The sequence below is a fragment of the Phyllopteryx taeniolatus genome, chromosome 15 (assembly GCF_024500385.1).
Source record: "Phyllopteryx taeniolatus isolate TA_2022b chromosome 15, UOR_Ptae_1.2, whole genome shotgun sequence".
Classification (NCBI taxonomy): domain Eukaryota; kingdom Metazoa; phylum Chordata; class Actinopteri; order Syngnathiformes; family Syngnathidae; genus Phyllopteryx; species Phyllopteryx taeniolatus.
Genome location: NC_084516.1, coordinates 18,988,756 through 19,005,076, shown reverse-complemented (window position 1 = coordinate 19,005,076; position 16,321 = coordinate 18,988,756).

Sequence of the window (16,321 nt, the reverse complement as noted above, 5' to 3'; positions counted from 1 at the left end):
GATTGTGATGTCATGAGGTTAACCGCTCCATGGTCCACCTCTTGTCTGTCTCCCCCACTCTTCCTTTGGTTTGTGGTGTGGGGGCTAAAACACGTACACACATATGGACAATTAAGTTCATTTAAGGGAATCTACTTGTACGATGTAGATTAAAAAAAACACCAGCAAGTGCTATGACAATGATTCAACTTCCTCAAAGACAGAAAAATGGCTGACTGAGGTCTCGCGGGATAATTGACAATTTGTCTGCAAGAGCAGACTGATCCCAAACTGTCAAGTGAAGGTTTGTGTTAACCAGATTGTGTTGGCTTTGCCCTTTTTTCTGTGCGAACTAAATATGTCAGACGTGGACTGTCGAAAGAACACATCCTAACCAGATTTAAATGACTTTTGAAATGGACCAAGATTCAATATTTTGGGTTATATAAATATAAATATAAATGTGATGTGTTAGGTCATCAAAATGATGTTCTCACCACGCTTATGTGGATTTTCTCCGCGTACTCCTCCCACGTTCCAAAAACATTCATGTGTGGTTAACTGAAGACTGAATGTCAATGTGAGTGTGAATGGCTATTAGTTCATGTTCCCTGTGAATAACTGGTAACCGGTGCAAGGTGTGGCTCGCTTCTTGCTCGAAGTCAGCAGCAATAAGCTTCAGCTCACCCCTTGACCTGATGAGGTCACACAGAAAAAGACAACTGTGACTGAACTACACAAATTGAATTTTTTTTTAACTTTTGGTGTATTTTATAAAACAGGACATTGAATTAGTTGCAACACGGGAGAGGTGTAGACGCATCTGTGTTCTGTTGAAGCTACATCATTATTTTATAGCGTGTACGCTGCAAAGCCAGCTCTGTCCAGAGTCAGTGTGATGAGACTCACCTCCCAGGTCATGTTACGTTCCCCCATCATGAGAAAAAATGAATGTGCCACTTTGCCTACGTTACGTGAGAAACAGTAAGAAGATTTCACATCATGCCAAGACTCTACATAGACAATAATGATAATTTATGAATGTGTGAGTGATGCAAACTTTAGATCATGCGATTGATGGGAGTATGAAAGATAGGAATACATTTCTATTTTAACGCTGTCATAATTTTGACTCAGCTACATCACATGGATCTAATGGAAAAATATGATAACTCATGAAACAAGAGGAAGAATACAAAAAGGTCTGTAGCGTCAAGTGGTTTGAGTTAAGTCCTAAATTCAGCAGACACTGTGGATATTATGATTATTATTTAAAAGGTGAAAGCAAATGTTTAATCACGAAATGAATTGCAATGGCGGCACGGTGAGCGACTGGTGAGCACATCTGCCTCACAGTTCTGAGGACCCGGGTTCAAATCCAGCCTCGCCTGTGTGGGGTTTGCATGTTCTCCGCATGCCTGCGTGGGTTCTTCTCCGGTTTCCTCCCACACCCCAAAAACATGATTGAAGACTCACCCGTAGGTGTGAATGTGAGTGAGAATGGTTGTTTGTTTATATGTGCTCAGCGATTGGCTGGCTACCAGTTCAAGGTGTACCCCGCCTATCGCCCGAAAATAGCTGGGATAGGCTCCAGCACGCCCGTGACCCTAGTGAGGATAAGCGGTACAGAAAATGGATGGATGGATGGATGGATGAATTGCAAGACAAAAAGTTTTCACTGTTTTCCTACAGTGGAAAAAGTGGACCAATAAAGCAAAGATGGAACTTCAAAGCTGTTTAGACTGCACCGACTGGAGTGTCTTTGAAAATTCAGCTGGCAGCCTGGATGAATACACGGACACTGTCGCATCCTATATCAGTTTCTGTGAAGAGGTTTGTGTACCAACAAAGTCATTTCGCACTTTCAACAACAACAAGCTGTGGTTCACTGCCAAACATAAGCAGCTTCGCCAAGCTAAGGAGGACGCATATCAGAGCGGGGACAGGGTCCTGTATAATCGAGCTAGAAACCAGCTGACTAAAGAAATTAACATTGCAAAGAGGAACTGTGCAGCAAAGTTGGAAAAACAGTTTAGCGCTAACGACTCTAAATCACAACCAGTTCAGGGTGTACCCCGCCTCCTGCCCGATGATAGCTGGGATAGGCTTGAGCACGCTGCCAGAACTAAGACAAGAGCGTGCAAAATCCTTTCGGACCCTCCGCATCCCGGTCACCAGTTCTTACAGCTCCTTCCCTCGGGTAGGCGCTACCGATCAATGCAAACTAGAACTAGCAGACATTCCAACAGCTTCTTCCCGCTTCCCGCTTCTTAAACACCTAATCTACAATTCCATTGCAACATGGTGCCAATTTTGTTGTCTTGAATTTTTTGTCACATTTCGGTCGGGCCAATTATACATACTCGTGCACTCACTGTAGTAGTCTCGCCACGTTGCACTATTTGCATATCTGTTGTTGACCAATACTGGCCACTCATGCCAGAGTAGCATCTGCTCCATTTTCACACTGATTGAGGAGTATCTGCAACATTTGCACAATCAACATTGTCCCAGATTATCGCGCTACTCGTCACTTTAAACTGCATACACTCCTTGAAGTCTCGGCGCCCTTTGCACAATGGTCATTGCACCGGACTATTGCAATATTAGTCATTCGAACTGCTCTAAGTGCTGGAGGACTCTGCATCTTTTGCACAATTGTCCAAAAAAAAAAAAAATAATGTACCGGCATTACCAGACAACTAGCAACCCTTTATTGCTCAGTGACTGTTTTTTTTTTTTTTGTTTGTTTTTTGTCAATGTCTTTCTCTCTCCAAAGTGTTCTCTGTCCATTGACTGTCTGTTGTCGTACTAGAGCGGCTCCAACCACCGGACATACTTGGCAAATAAAGATGATTCTGATTCTGAATCAATAGTCCATTTCAACATCATCCTACAGCGTTTGTCACATTGTCTTATTGAATCAGTGGAGAAAGGGAGGATATACCTGTACATGAGAGAAAAGGATTAAAAGGAACATTCAATCAGGTAATTTAGCATTGAAAAGTGTTTTCCTCAGTTTATCTTTCTATTGTATTATTATAAAGCATTTGTGGCTCGTAGGCCATTATGATCGTGTGTCAGGAAAAAAAAAGGTTTCAGATGTTCTTGACCCTGCAAGTTCAAAGAACTGTGCACTGGAGATAAAAACCAGCGCACACTTGTGGTGGTCCCCAACCACCGGGCTCCCTATGGATCTGCAGAGGTTGGACAAAGTGACACAGGCATACCCAAAACTCGTAATGACAGGAGCAGCTAATTAATGCTGACGACAGTGATGAAAGAAAAGCTCACTACATGACTACACTAACACAACCTACGTCCGTTGTCATCATGACTGCCTCTCCCAATTTTCCATGATGATTGGGTGAGTGGGTGATGTTTTCCTTCTGTCTGGTTCAGCTATATTGTCTCACTTCTTGTTTCCATTAAGGCATGTTAGTCTGGTCGTCGGGTTATTATAAACACAATCAAATGTGATGATCTGGCTACAATTACAGTTACTACAGTTACAGTTCAAGGTGGATCAAGAAATGCTAACTAAATATTTTGCTGATATGCAAATCCAAACTGCCAGTAACTGGAATTTAACATTTAGATATCTGTTTAACATTCAGATTTGAACATTCGGGTGTAACGTGTAATATTTGGACTTAATTATTCAAGTTGACAAATACAGTTGTAAATGTGCAAAAAAAGTGACTCACAAAAATTCCCACCAGTTTTTTAAACATTGTTTCAAGCTAAATGTACCAAATGTTGCAGTTGTTTCCAGCGTGAGCGGTTTTCCAGAGGCACCTCATAGAAAAAGGCCAACAAAGTACTGTAGTTCTTGTGTCTGTTGGTCTTGAATGATGTAGTTTTGCACTCTTGCACTTGTGGTCCCAGTCTCCTCCACTCTCCCTCCGTGAACCTGTTTTCAGCATCGTCACAGTCCCAATCGTAGATATCGCTGAAGAAGTTGCGCAAACAGAAGTCACTGTTATTTGGGAGTTTTTGGGTGAAGGAGGATGGTTGTGTGGAACATCCTCCACATGTTGGCTAGGATGCCAAAGGCATTCTCCACGACCATGGGTACCCTTCACAGCAGGTAGTTTGCTACTCAGTTACCTTTGCGAGTTGGGCTTGAACGTTTTTGGGCCACACTAGCAGTTTTTGTGTAATCCAGCCTATGTTTAGTCACACAAAACAGAGACAAGAATACAGACAAATGCAAGTTCTTCCAAAAGTTCAGTTTACAGCAGAGCACAGATTTCAAATTCTTGACTGCTGAATTATACCCTGGATTCAGCCATCAAATTTCTCCGCTCAAAACTGTGCTTGGTTTGGAAAGTGTTTTAGACAAGTTGTGCATTTGTTCCTCCAGGCTGTTGTTACTTTTAGGAACTTTGTTCTCACAGCAGACAGTAGAATGATTGTATAGTATGTTGGAACTCGACTGCTAGTGTTCCAATGGAAGCAATTGAATCATATACAATGCGCTGTGGCTCAGTTGGGAGAGCGCGTTGTCCACGACTGTCTGCGATCGAAGTGTCCTTGTGCAAAACATTGCACCCTAAGTTGCCTCCAGCTCGCCATTGTACATGAGAAACTCTTCTCAATTGGTTGCACAAAGGAAATTATACTTTTTGTATAGCTATTTCTATCACCTGCGAATATCTGAGCGACAACAATACGTAATCAACACCAGGCGTGTCAGTGTGTTCATTGGTTGACAGAGAATTGCCAGTTTCATATATATAAACACAAACTGGGCTAGCTCCCTCTATGTTCATGCTGCACAGTTTACAGTATGACTGCGTTTGCTTGTCGTTTAGTTTGCCTCACCAGGGTGTGTTCTTCATAGTTGTGGCTGAGTGCATGTTGGCAGAAGGATGATTGGCAGTTTATGATTTAATGGGAACACATTGTTGCAAACTCATTTGCGTAAAGTTGCTTTAATGACAAGGGTTAATGCGACAAAATGCAGCACACCAATATTTTGGGACGAGTCTCTTGGTGGCAGAATAAAAACAAATAGCGAGTCAATGTAAATGTGCAATTGTTGAGTGTTGCAATATTTCACTTTTTCAGGGAAGATATGCTGGATGTAAATACCCGCATGGTGTTGTGTCACATTGCAATTAAGTACCGGTATGTATATGGTGTAAAGGAATACGCATTTTGGAAAATAAAGTTTAATTCCCGCAAGTGCCTTGTGTAGCCAAAGCTATTTTTGTTTGAGGGTGTGGCTGCAGAGGGGCTGCATGGGTTATTTGTGTCTGTGAGGATGGCTGCTGTGGTCGTGTTGTGGGCTGACGAAAACCAGACTCGACAAAAACTGTGGGAAAAGGAGCGATGTGGACTGTCCATCCATCCATCCAGCCATCCATTTTCTGAGCCGCTTCTCCTCACCAGGGTCGCGGGCGTGCTGGAGCCCATCGCAGCTATCATCGGGCAGGAGGCGGGGTACACCCTGAACCGGTTGCCAGCCAATCGCAGGGCACATACAAACAAACAACCAGTCGCACTCACATTCACACTTACAGGTTGTCAATTAACCTACCATGCATGTTTTTGGGATGTGGGAGGAAAACCCACGCAGGCACGGGGAAAACATGCAAACTCCACACAGGCGGCGCCGGGGATTGAACCCCGGTCCTCAGAACTGTGAGGCAGACGCTCTAACCAGTCGTACACCGTGCCGCCTACTTTACAGATGATAATGTTAAATGTATTAAGTGACGGAGCGATCACAACACAATGAACGAAGTTCAAATTCAGAAATGGCCAATAAAAACGGAAAAATTGCTGGAGGCTGCATTTGAGATTTGCCACCGTGCCGCCGATGTGGACTGAACAAAGAAAAATGAAAACAGTTCCCCTAGCTATATTAAAATGAACTCCAGCTATTCATCAATTTTCTATACAGCTTATCCTCGTTAGGGTCACGGGTGAGCTGGAGCCTGTGCCAGCTGACTTTGCACATCTTGGAATGATCTCCAGCCCATCACGGGTAAAATGGTCTCATAAAGCCTTTATTGATCAGACTCTATAATACGTGTTTTATGATGATAATCCAGTTAGGCAGTTTTCTCAAAAGAACACCACTATGACATCTACTGATGAACAGCGCCAGTATATTTTTAATGAATTAAATGCATGCACATACCACATGGAAAGCTTAAAGGTCATCATTTAGTCCTGCTTATAACCCATTTCCACTGCAACTCCTCTCACGCAGCTTGTTTTACTGATGGAGCTTTTCCAAGGAACGACATACCAGGTCAGTCTGGGTTCACATGCTACTGTATTTGGGTGACTTAAACCACTGCTGGTCACTCCTTGGTCTTGCAGATTCGGCAAATAGCCCAACAATACTCATCCTGTGTACTCATTCTGCTGCATTGTTGTTGTTTGTTGTATGTCTCAGTCAGACAAATGTTTTCAATGCAAATGTGTTTTTAGATAATAAACTGTGAGCATTGATTACCCCCCCACCATACCATTACATTATGTAAGAGGAGGCATTCCTTGTGGCTTGTTTTACTTAGGAAACAGTATAGTCGACTCTTTCACAGGAACATAACCTCATACAATTCCATTGTGGTGTTTATGTGATACAGTTTCATTGTGGCACGCATTACTTTGGTCCCTTCCATTGTTCTCCAAGACAGGATTATAAACCGTGAAAATTTCAGTGAGGAAAACCCCTTCATTGTAGCTCGATCAGGTTAAAGTGTTCTAAAAAGATATCGGGTAAGGAAAACCAGAGTCTTGTCATGGCTTGACTCAAGGCTCTGTATATTTTGAGCATGCGGCAGATGTCTGATGGATGAAAATCTAAAGATACAATAGCTAAAGGACAAGAAGAGACTGCTGGTCGGAGAGCACAGTCGTCTACAATGAATGCATGCCTAAAGTTGTTGGTCTGATCTTATAGTTTGACCAACGTGATAAAAAACGGGAAGCGAGCACCCCACAGTCCGTTTTTTGAAAATAATTACAGTGTTTGAAAGGACAACAGAGATAGTGAAGTCATCCTGTACTAAGATCAAGGGAGGCAGAATAATTATGCAAAGTAAGTAACATACTGCATAATGAAGGTACAGGATATGACACGAGTGTCAAACTCATTTTTGTCAGGGGCCACATCATAGTTATGACTTCCCTCGGAGGGCCGTTATCACTGGAAACCCATATATATATGAATTATCGCCTCAACAATTACATATACGCAGCCAATTGATGCATAACTAGTTTTGAAATGAGAAGCCTATAAAAACATGTTTTTAACTATTACATTTCGTTTTAAAAGGGGATTGGCAATGAAAATGGTTGCAATATCTCAAGGTTATAGCTTATTACAATAGAAAATAAATAGCAATTTTGATATTTTGCAAGAAATGGAGGATTTGCTTTCGCGGGTGATGTGGCGGGCCCGATCTGGCCCCCGAGCCACCTGTTTGACACCCATGGTATATGGACATGAAGACATTGAAAAGGTAAGGAGGAGAGAGTATCATACTTTGACATGCCTCAGCAGTGTTGGCCCATGGCTGCCGCAGTTTTTACGTTATTCATTTTTTTTTTTTCACACCCGGTATAGTTAGGAATCTTAAAATTGAAATTAAAGCAACAGGTATCGTCTACGTTTACACTATGTGCCCGGCAGCCACCCCGTTTTCCCGACACGTAGTCTGCCGTGGTATTTGGTTGATTGTTTTCCCTCAATATTTACGTCTTGCAAGCGATGTGGTCAATGACGCATAACAACTAAAGCATCCTATTTGATGTGCTTCAGTCCTAACATAGACACATTTGAGAGGCTTCAGAGGCTTTTGTGAGTGTGTGTGCACGTATGCCTGTCGTTTTTGTAGACTTTTGCACGTCTATTGAGAACTGACTGTCTCTGTCTAGCACAGTCATTTGTAGATATTGTAAAATCCCTTTTAGTAGCTACAAATGACACTAGGTCATCACACATAGCATGATTGCATTTTCAACATACCTGTATGTCTTTCTTACAAAGTTCCCTTTGGACAAGCAAATGTTGGACATCATACACACAATACTGTTCTCAGTAGACCTGGATGTATTGCAGAGCTTCTTCTGGGAAATAACTGTAAAACCACCATTACATTCGGGACTTACCCCAGATCGGTCAGTGTACTGCCCCATGGTTTGGTATGTTTATACTGTTTTATAAATATGAATAGATGAGGAAAAAAAAAAATAGTCAAGTCATTGACCACAATGCAACCAAGTGTATCAATCATACACCGACCTTAATGATGAGAATGAAAAAATCTTTCTCAGTCTTCATTCTTAATTTCATCCCTAATTTGACTGTTGCAAGTCTTTTAAACCCACTGGTTTGTCTGTAAACTCTGACTTTTAACTACTTCTGTATTATGCATTTTTTCGCAATTCATAACAGTTCCCAGGTGTCTTAATAAAAGGTCTTGTACAGTCTTCAGCCAAAATAATCTAGCATTAATGATTTACAGCCCACTGACTATCCAGCTAGCACACTGGTTGAAATCCCTCAGTTTTGGGGGATGGTTGTCTCACGCAAATACCGACTGCGCACTGCTTTTGTTGCCTTGACGACTGGGGGCAGGGATGCAAGCTGCAAATCAGTGCCAATTGAGCTACTTAGTCACTATATTTAGCAACGTATCTGACCCCTTGATCAACTATTCCACTAAAACCTACAAGCAACAAACCTAGTGACTTTTTGTGCCATTGTTGAAGACTCTGAGACTTCCTCCGAAGCAAGAGTTCAATGAAGACTAAACTATACTATACTATACGTGTGCTTGCACAAAGCCACGACTAAATAAAGCGAGCTCCCATTGTATTTTCATGAAGGCAGCAATTCATTACCAAGTCGCCAAATGACACTAGTCAATTTAGTGTAGACCTGTAGCGGATCAATGTACTTGTTGTGGCACATGCAGCAGACACATTGCTGAAGAGAACTACCTCAGCACCTGCAGAAGTTAACACTTTGTTAACATTGTTAGTTGTAATAACACTGCAGCTCTGTTTACTATTTGCCTTTGGCATGGGAGTACTTCAGCGTAGTCCTTTTTGATTCAAAATGGCAGATCTTAGGCCAGGCTAGCTGCCAAGTAATCGGCAGAGAAACTCTTGAGATTATGTACATTTGTTCACACTGTTATCTACCGGTGGGGAGGAAATTCTGAAAGGTTCACTCCCGGAACATTTTCAGAAATGTATTTGATTTGGTGTGTTTCACACTTGATGGCTGTGCACTGAACAGGCCGGTCAGACACCCAACGATTCCAATACCAGTAATTAAAAAGTAAAATTGACATATGTCCTCTTTAAAGTACTATACTGTCTACATTTTCGTCGAATAAAAGACTAATCAAGCAGTCCAAATGTATTTATCTAATATTTTTCGTGGGCGGCACCAGTTCAGGGTGTACCCCGCCTCTCGCCCGAAGATAGCGGGGATAGGCTCCAGCACGCCCATGACCCTAGTGAGGATAAGCGGTACAGAAAATGGATGGATGGATGATTAAACATGGCGGCAGAGTGGTTAGCACATCTGCCTCCCAGTTCTGAGGACCAGGGTTCAAATCCAGCCTCGCCTGTGTGGAGTTTGCATGTTCTCTCCATGCCTGCGTGGGTTTTCTCCGGGTACTCCGGTTTCCTCACACATCCCCAAAACATGCGTGGTTAATTGAAGATTCTAAATTGCCCGTAGGTGTGAATGTGAGTGAAAATGGTTGTTTGTTTCTATGTGCCCTGTGATTGGCTGGCGACCAGTTCAGGGTGTCCCAGTCAGCTGGGATAGGCTCCAGCAGGCCTGCGACCCTAGTGAGGGAAATGAATGAATGAATGGTAAAACACCTCACTTTTAATATTAAATTATTGTGAAAACAAAATAATGCATTTATAGGCGGCACGGTGGACCACTGGTTAGGACGTCTGCCTCACAGTTCTGAGGACCCAGACTCAAATCCGCCCTCGCCTGTGTGGAGTTTGCATGTTCTCCCCCGTCCTGCGTGTGTTTTCTCTGAGTACTCCGGTTTCCTCCCACGTTCCAAAAACATGCATGGTAGGTGAATTGAAGACTTGCCTGTAGGTGTGAATGTGAGTGCGAATGGTTGTTTGTTTAAATGTGCTCTGCGATTGGCTGGTGACCACTTCAGGATGTCCCCCGCTTCTCGCCTAGAGTCAGCTGGGATAGGCTCCAGCACCCCCACGACCCTCGTGAGGATAAGTGGTACGGAAGATGAATGAATGAATAATGTGTTTATGAGACTTGCAAATCATTGCATTCCATTTTTATTTGCATTTTACACAAATGTGTTTGCCGTTGGGTTGTTCTTATTTTTATTGCAGTCCTAAACTGCAAAGTCTGTGTGTTTTATAGTAACTTTATGTTACCACCTTATACAAGCGCCAGTGTGTGTAAAAATGTGTCCAGACAATGAGATGTCTGTTTAAACACGGTCGTCCTTTACATACGTGAGCATGTGATTACATGTTTATGTACGTTTGTTCCAGCTCTAATTTGAAACATTTTAGGAAAAGTAGCTACTTCTGAACTAGCACTCATGTGGCTCTTATCGGATCAGCCAAGTGTAATTACAGATCACCACACAGTCAAGGCTGACACTCCCTAAGAAGAGGCCCTGCTGCAGGGCCAAGGAAATGGCCCTATATGGACACTTCCTTCGTGTGGTTAGGGCCTAAAGTTAACCTCTGCGACCTGCAGCAACCTTACCAAACATGCTGAAAAAAAAACATTTTTCAAAAAAACAATGGAAATAGAAGCATGACTAAGATGTAAGAAGCATTGGAAGGTTATGTGGCTTTCAGTTACTGTAAGCTGTAGGACGCCAACCTCTTCCTCTAATCACAGATTTAAAAGCATGAAGTGGCCTGGCACTTCTCAAAATTTGTGTGATGACTAACTTTTATTTAAACAGCTGCTCTACTCCAAAAACAGCTGATTTTTTATGTTTATAAATAACCACACACACACATTTTGCTTCGAAAACGTTGCTCTTGAAATAGTGCATCCTTTACATACATACTAAAGAGAGAGAGAGAGAGAGAGAGAGAGATGAATACTGTACATCACATTTGGGGGGAATTATAAGGTTTACTATACCTGATGAGTTTGAAGTTGTGATAGCACCATTCAAATAGCACTTCGAAAGCAGACATCGCTTAGTAGCGTTTCCACCAGGTTTCCTCTGTCAGGAATGTCATCAGAGAATAGGAAGCCGCTCATATGGTGAACCAATTTAAAGGCAACAACCTTTGTACTTAGTTCGCTGAGACACATTGTCAGCCATGATCGTTATGTGGTTCTGATGAGTTATAAAAGACAAACAGAGGCTCTTTTACCTTCAGAAAGAAGGTTTTGTTGTGGAGTAACCAGGAAAAGCACACAAGCATCTGGTACATTTGGCAAGATGACAGGTAACACATAGCTCAGTTTACAACGGAACTGACCAGGAGGCTACCATATCGCACACATGCAAAAAAAAAAGTGTCAAGGGTCAGTTCTTGGACCCCTTTTGTTCAACCTGTATATGCTACCCTTGGGTCAAATTCTTTACAACTTTGTTGAATATCATAGCTATGCAGATAACACACAGTTATATCTAGAAATCTCTCCAGTTGAGGTGTTGCGTTATTACCTAAAACAAATAACGGGACGAATGAAAATTGTCTTCAATTAAACCACAACAAAACGAATTTAACTCTTTTTGTAAAGAAAAGAGGATTGCTGTTAGTAAATACTGGACTCACTCTCTTTAAAAACCTTACAAGTCTGATATCTTATTACTGATCAAATCAATCACTAAAATAGCCTTCTACCAGCTGAAGAACATATCCAGAGTGAAGAGTTGCATGTTCCAAGCAGACCAGGAGAAGCTCAACCATGCTTTTATCTCCAACTGACTTGACTATTATAATGGTCTTCTGGCTGGACTATCCCAAAAGAGCATTACACAGCTGCAGATTATTCAGAATACTACAGCACAGGTTCTGACCAGAACAAAGAGATCGGAGCATATTGTTCCAATTGTAGAGAATCGACTGGTTATGCTACTGGTCTATAAATCACGAAATGGTTTAAGTCCTCAATACATTAAAGAAATGCTAATGGGAAATAAACCCAGTAGGACTTTGAGATCTATAGACTTAGGCCGGATAGTGGGCGCAAAGAGTCCAAACCAAACATGGTAAAGCAGCATTTAGCTGTTAGCTTTTCCATTGATATTGACTGAAAAGAAATACAAGCCTCTTTACTTGTATTCAAATCTTTGCCATTTTTAAGGGTTTTTATTTTCTTAGCACATGCATCATCCCCGCTACAAGGTTACATGGGAATGAGAACCTTTTGTTTGCATAATCCTATTATCAGATAATACTTTCATTTTGTTTATTTCTATTAGTATCTATTTAAAAAAAAAAAAAAATGAAATGCAATTAAAGCTACAAGGCTAGAGATGGCTTGAAAAACGTTGGTACAGTACTATACCTATAGGTGCTGAACAGTCAGGAAGCAGGATGTATGCCTGCAAGTTTGTGCAAAAGAGAAATCAGGTGAACTCATGGATAGATAAGATAACAGAAGGAAAGTCTGTGAAAGAAATGACTTTTTTCCCTCTTGTTTTGGTTTGGTGCTGCACTTTGAGATGTTTTTCTCTGACTGGAACTTCATGCTTCATGCACTTAGATTATGTGAGTGGGCATTTGGAATTGTCTGTGTCATCTGAGGTTTGGCTCAGACTCCAGTGATGTTCTCTCCAAATATACTAAAACATTTTCTTAAAGACGTCATTCGCCAAACTCTTTAGTTTTTTTCTTCCATGACACCACTGTACAGTTGTAATTGCATTAACTGGCTTGGCTTTTAAATTGACATCATGGTCGTAGCTGTGAAAGGTTTTGGCACAGAAGGTAAAATACGGTGAGCTGGGAATGTGTGAATAATCACTTTTATATATATATAATGTATATAGGCACGGTGGTACGACTGCCTCACAGTTCTGAGGTGCCGGGTTCAAATCCGGCCTCGCCTGTGTGGAGTTTGCATGTTCTCCCCCACCTCCGTTTTTTTTCCCCACATCCCAAAAACATGTACGGTAGGTTAATTGAAGACCGGCCCCTTTCCTCTGATTGGTGGCCTCCATGTAGAAGACCCAACCCTCACTACTTGTGAGAGCACACGTATTTGTTAAGTTGACAGCGTTGGCTCGGGGGCGCATAGCTAAGCGGAGGTTTTTGCTAGTAACAAAAATAAGCTTGACAAATTCAGATAACCTGATTTCAGGCCTGTAGACCAAAAAAAATAAATACAAAAATGTCTGTAACTCAGGAATACGTGGACGATTTTCAGTCATATTTTACATGTTTACAGAGGCACCATAGAGCCAATGTAACATCCTAAATACTAGAAAAAGTTGGTTTGGTAAACTATGGAACCTTTAAACAAATGCACCTAGATGCTGAGACCCATGCGGAGAGTGAACCCTCTTCATCCAGTCTCTTTGGAGGCAAGAGACAAAGCAAACATGGCCGGGGAAATTAGGGTTACGGGCCATATTAAATGTTAATTGGAGGTAGTTTGGATACCCCTGCCTTAAATTGTCCTTTGTGGAAAATGTGAGTGTCAATGGTCATCTATTTATGTGTCCTGCCATTGGCTGGCGACCAGCGTGTACCCCACCTATCGCCCAAAGTCACCTGAGCTATCGGGGGCCAGCTCACTTGTGACTCTAAGGGGGACAAGCGCTACAACCGCTAAAACGGCCAGCCCACTGGACTGTGAATGCAGGGTTTGTTTTTCTGTGTGTAAAACTGTAAATTGGGATAAATGGATAACAATAATAATTATATTTTAGAGTCAAAATATCCATCCATCCATTTTCCGTACTGGCATATCCTCACTAGGGTCGCGGGCATGCTGGCGCCCATTGACTCTGGCCGAGACGCGGGGTACACCCTGAACTGGTCGTCAGCCAGTCGCAAGGCACACATAGACAAACAACTATTCGCACTCACATCTACACGTACGGACAATTTACAGTCTTCAATTAACCTACCGTCTATGTTTTGGGAATGTGGGAGGAAACCAAAGTACCCACAGACCTCAGAACGGTAAGGCAGATGTGCCACCGTGCTGCCACATTATCATTTCAGTGAAAGAGCTTGTACAGAGTGGTGTGTTGACAAGCATAACGAGTTCAAGACAGGATCTGTGGCTCACAATCAGCCGAAAAGGCTTTGTCGGGACAACATTGGTATTAATTCTATACATGTTGTATCCCTACAAGTTTCATAACACTGCGATGTTACATAACTGTGTTCGAGGCTACTGCTTGCGTGTGTGTCTTTTCTTTGAGACACCCAAAAAAAAAAAAGGCACAACAACTTTCCAGTCAAGGTGCCAGAGATCGTACAGTGGTGAGATGAGAGGGTGCTAAATATACACTCAAAATGTCTGGACCTGGGAACACTCAGCAGAAGGACTGCCACATACTATGCTGTATGTCTGCCTGCCATGTTGTGTGTGGCCTTATTTCGAATGACATGGGAAATGAACAAAAATTTTTTTTTACAGCACACAAGGAATAATGTGTATTTGTAGCTCTTTATATCTGTGGTTATTTTCTGTTTAAAAAAAAAAAAAAAGCCCTTAAAGCTGTTATTGTCATGATCACGGTTCTTTTTCTTGACCATTTCTATAAGTAAATGAATGAATGTTTTGAATGGAATCTTGTGTGTAGACACTCTGCAGTATCTAAACTGTACCACTACATGTCGCCCTTTTTCATTTCGGAATACAATTTGTATTGGTTCTCCGTTGTAACCGAACTCTCACACTAGAGGGCAACATTATTCCACAAGTCCAACTGATTCAAATCAAGTCAAACTATTTATCCAGAGAAAGATTTAGAAAGTCAAATTGAATTGAATTTCTGGGACATCAAATCAATGTCTGCTTCTTTCTTCTGCATCTGTGTGTGCTATAGGAGAATGTGTGATGGAACGCTTGTAAAAAGGAACTTGTGAACCTTATGGAGAAGAAGTCTTTGATTACCAGTCATATCACTGGGGAAAGTATTTTATTTTAAAATATCTTAATTAAACTAGGGAAATGAATGATAGATGGGTCTTCAAAAACAAAAAAAAAAGCAGCTTACAGGGAAGGCACGAGTCAGTCGGCTCATTGACGCTGTTGTGGTTTAACAAGTTTCCTGTCACTGCTAAAAATGGTGCAGCGTGTGTCGTCCTCAACAGCTCATGTTCGACACTGTTTCGGTCACTACAGGGGAAACAATAACATCCCCTTCAACAAAAACATGCATATTTGTTTTCCCCTAACCAAACCAAAATAACATGTAAAAATGTGGTATCCACAGTTAAACCTCATTTTGTGCTAAAATGCTGATTGGATGGCCAACATTTAAATGGAGAGGCTGCAGACCTAAATCATTTTGCCACAGTTCAATGTTTGTTTTATCAACTGATAAATCATAATTGCTGACTGGATCTCAAGATCTTCATCTGAGGAATGTAAACACAAAAATCTTTGCCTACCTAAGTGCTTCATGCCTCTCCACAAAAAAAAATGGATGTTCTCAGAAAATACAGTACAGTGTGTGTGTGTGTGTGTGTGTGTGTGTGTATGTGGAAAATGGAAAGTGTTAAGTTCATAGATCAAATTTCATTTCAGCCTTTATCAATGTGGCCTTGACCATTCGGCTTTGTCAAGCATGAAAGAAAATGATGGGCCTTTAAACAGTCAAAATGTTGGCATCGGGTTAAAGCGCAAAATTGATCACATTTGGAGTTTACTTCGATGAAACTGAATATTCTGTTTTTTTCCACCTAATAAAAAAAAAATGGCAATTATTCATCTTAACTATTCAAATGTTGGAGCCCTCCACAGATCTTATATTCGAACACAAACCTCTGCTCTGTAGTGACAATGTCACACTGTCTTTGACATTGACTCTTTGAACACAGGACGTTATCAGGTGTGAGGTGACTTGAATTGTGTTCTTGTTTTGTGTTAACGAAACACACGACATCCTTTTGCCTTGCCACGCACCCACACAAATGACCATCTGACAGCAGCACTTGGCTAAACGTGTCCATAAAGAAGCGAAACAAGCAATACACACTTTGTCATCAGTGTAACAAGCTCAGTTTTATTCATGCTTACGTCATTTGTCAGAAAGTGCGACGAACAATACACGTGACCCTTAAGGAACTTATTAAAATACCTAAATAAACAAACCTGGGCAGTTTCAATATCATTCTCGTCTACCTTCAGTGGTTCTTCACACCACCTCCT